At 37.0% G+C, this 4,052-nt stretch overlaps 1 long non-coding RNA gene across 1 annotated transcript in view; it reads right to left on the reverse strand.

Moving 5' to 3' along the window:
* Positions 1–4,052, reverse strand: part of LOC144901101 (uncharacterized) — an 88,480-nt gene that overhangs the window by 83,516 nt on the left and 912 nt on the right. The window lies entirely within an intron of this gene.

Raw genomic sequence — 4,052 nt, forward strand, 5'->3', positions numbered from 1 at the left:
TCCACACCTTTGGACTAGTCGTCAAAACAGTGGACATCATGAAGATGGCCATTAAAACTAAGGGAGAATCATGCGCTACAATACACAGTTAGGTCCGGCAGTATTTTGCACAATAAGTATTGATTTTGTCACAATGGATTTGAATTAAAATGGTCAACCTGCGATTGAAGGATAATTTAAGAGGGGACAAACAGAGACATTGGATAAAAATGAACAACAAAAGGACGATAAGAGCAAGATCATTTCTAGTGCTTGAAGAGGTTGACTGAAGAGGGGACAGACGAAGAATCGACAGGACAAAGGAGAAGACAACAACATCACCTGCTCATGCTTGCTAGCGCCCCCTTTTGGAGAATGCGCTGGGAGAAATACACTTCTAATAGCGTAGAAAGCAGCAGTGTTCAATTGGATGACACATTTTGATGAGCTTGCTAGGTATGATGGAGACAGGGATCTGACTATTATATATATATATATATATATATATATATAAATATATATAAAAATTAGATGAGTGAATTTACTCCTATCACAAACTTTGGCTCATACTGTCGATTTTGCTCATTTACAGTATGCATTTACCTGTTACCATTTTCTAGCTACCTTTTGAAAACCACAGCTTTAAGAGGGGGTGGCACGGTGGGCGAGTGGTTAGCGCGCAGACCTCACAGCTAGGAGGGCCAGGGTTCGATTACGCCCTCGGCCATCTCTGTGTGGAGTTTGCATGTTCTCCCCGTGCATGCCTGAGTTTTCTCCGGGTATTCCGGTTTCCTCCCACATTCCAAAAACATGCTAGGTTAATTAGCGACTCCAAATTGTCCATAGGTGCCCTGTGATTCTTGTGAAGAAAAAGCGGTAGAAAATGAATGAATGAATGAATGAGCTTTAAGAGGGGCCTAATAACGAGACCATAGAGAACAAAAAGCCATAACAGAACACGGCAGTCGGGAGTGCGGAGTTTAGCTTAATTTTTGAGGTGAGAAACTCGTAGGGAGAAAATAGAAAACAGCGTGCACTGACAGAAAGCAACAGCAACAACAACATCGAAAGAAGACAAAAAAGCAACAACAGCAGCATCAACCTGCCAGTGCTTGATTTAAAAAGGGACAGACGAAGAAGCAAATAGACAAAAAGCAATAACATACCCTATTAGTGTAACCAAAAGCAATAAAGCCACAGCGACAACGTCGACTGCTCACGCTTGTAGCTGAGTTTAAGAAGGGTTACGTACAGAACAAAAATTTAAAAAATGAATAACCATTTAACCTTTAACCATGGACAGACAAAGAAGCAGAACAGAAAGCAACCACATATGCTGTTAGTGTTTGAATTAGCTTCATTTAAGAGGGTACAGAGAAAAACAATAAAGCAATAGCAACAACATCACCTGATCACGTTTAGTGACGTTTAAGAGGGGACATGCAGAAAGAAAATACAGACCAAAAAGCAATAATAGAACACAGCAACAAGGCCAACATCAACCTGTGACTGCTTGGTTTAGCTTCATTTAAGAGGGGACAGACAGAGAGAGAGAAGAAAATGTAGAAATAACAGCCTGCTAATGCTTCATTTAGCTTAATTTCAGAGGGGACACACAGGGGAAGGAAAAGGTTGAGGAACTAAAAATTAGATGCCAGTTAGCAAACACAACAACAACAAAATGGGGCATTACTAATGCAATGTTACAATGTTATAATGGATTTTAACTTAACCACTACAAAAAAACTTAAATCAGTCCAAATATTTCTGGACCTAACTGTATTTTTATCGTCTTTTACTAGATGTCTTACATCTAATAATCCTATTCTTCAAAGTAAGGGCTTAAGACATCATGTAGCTTCTGTTTTTTCCCTTAGTGCCATGACTTCTAATAGTAACTATAGTAACAAGATTGACTTTTCACTGCAGCGTTCAAAGACATACTCCATAATCTGTGCTTTGAAGGTGAAAAAAAGATTATCTGCGTTTCCATCAGGACTGCAATCTATCTGTGGTGGGGGTTGTGGTGAAGGGTCTAGTGTTATTTGCATAATTGATTTTAAAAAATCAAGCATGCGTCTGGCTACATTACGGTCCAAACATCCCGCCTTGACTCTATCGTGGTTTTTCAAAAATGAATTTACTGGGATAGGCTCCAGCATGCCTGCGACCCTTTTGTACTTATTGTACTTATTCTTGGCCAAAATGAAGTATTTTCAAGCATAAAAATTATGCAGAAGAAGCATTGTAAATGTAGTATTCCACATTGGCCACTAGGTGTCAGTAATTGTTCAGTGGGACAAGCACACATAGCATTTTTTACAGGTTTAAAATATCAAACAACAGCCATAATATTAATAACATAATAATAATAATAATAATAATAATAATAATAATAATTACACAAGCTAGTGTTGGAGCCACAAGTTAAAAACTCAACTCTGAACCGCCGACGTCACTTCCTGTCCTCTACACATCAGTCCGTCCACCATTAAGGAGTTTTATTTACATCATAAATGGCTTATTTATGTCTACTAAGCAGCCGGATGCTTCAAGTCTACTACTTATTTTCTCCCATTATATCGACTATACTGGGTAATACAAATGTTATTTCATTTGTAGAGGATTTGACAATGTTAAAAAAAACATATTTAGAAGATTGTAAACAGGGTTTCTATGCCAGAACTATGAAAATATGCCTTTTGTTAATATTGAATTCTACTTTGTAGAAATTCACTTATTGCAGTTGAGTCTGGAACCAATTAACCGTGATAAATCAGGGACGACAAATTGTCTATAGGCATGAATATGAGTGTGAATGGTTGTTTATATGTGCCCTGTGATTGACTGGCAACCAGTTTAAGGTGTACCCCGCCTCTCACCCGAAGCCAGCTGGAATAGGCTCCAGCACCCCCATCATAGAAAATGGATGGATGGATGAAATACTGTAAAGTGAAAGAAATGATTTTTTATACTTTCAGCAGGAATGAATGCCCACTGTGTAAATAATATTTAAAAAATCTTGCACTTCCAGCAGGTAGAAAGTGTATTATTTTATATATATATATATATATATATATACTGAAAGGACAAACTGCTTTACTTGCAAATAAAATTCTTCTACCAAAGAGTATCATTATCCAAGCGGGAGTTGCAGCAGTCGCTTAGCAACAACGATACAAAAAGCGACACAACTTTCCCTGTTTAGCACAGCTAACCATCTTTGGCGACAGTTGATGACTCCCGATGACTCTTCAGAAATGATTCATTTCATAGTCAAGGCTAAAAATGTGCAAAAAAATAAAGACATGATATTACATTATATTTAAGTCACAAGAGTTGCTTTCGGAGACATTGACAACAAAAACATATAAAAACGACTAGCTGTACATGATGTACATTTTTTTATGTTTGGGTCAAATGTGTAAATTTTAGTTATACTTCCGAGACTGTAGAAAAAAATGACATAGCATGAAAATTAATGTTGCTGCTAACAGACCCACCTCATGGCCCAATAACAATAATGCTATAATAAACTAATAAATAGTCCAGGGAATGTATTTTATGTCAATTTACTGGCCTTTCAGGGGTTAGAAAAACTAAATATTGAGGGGAAAAGTAAAAAAAAAAATGAATGTGAGTTTTTGCTTTAAACCTGACACTACAGGAAAATAACAACGGGCAGCATATTAATAAATAAGATACATTCCTTGAAATTGATGTGGGGGTTCAATCAAATGGTGCAGCTATATACATACATACATATTTGATATGTATATTTCAGGCTGAAGTGGGAAACAATTGAATATATTATATAATCTTCGCAGTTTTTAGGAAGCGGCTATTTTTTGTCATTAGGGTCAAATGTGTGAGTGAATTTTAAATACCTCTTAACCACGTTTTGTTGTGATCAAGAGTACAAAGTACCAATGATGTTACCCTATTTCGTTAATAAATGACAAATGAACATGTAAGATGATTTCGAGTCTAAAATGAAGAAAAAAATAGGCGTGTTTTGTGGGTGTTTTCATTTCCGCGAAGTGCAGACCAATCTCCTCCCAGTTGTCGGTGAG

This window comes from Doryrhamphus excisus, linkage group LG10, assembly GCF_037039965.1.
Source record: "Doryrhamphus excisus strain RoL-2023G ecotype Guam linkage group LG10, RoL_Dexc_Guam_v1.1, whole genome shotgun sequence".
Classification (NCBI taxonomy): domain Eukaryota; kingdom Metazoa; phylum Chordata; class Actinopteri; order Syngnathiformes; family Syngnathidae; genus Doryrhamphus; species Doryrhamphus excisus.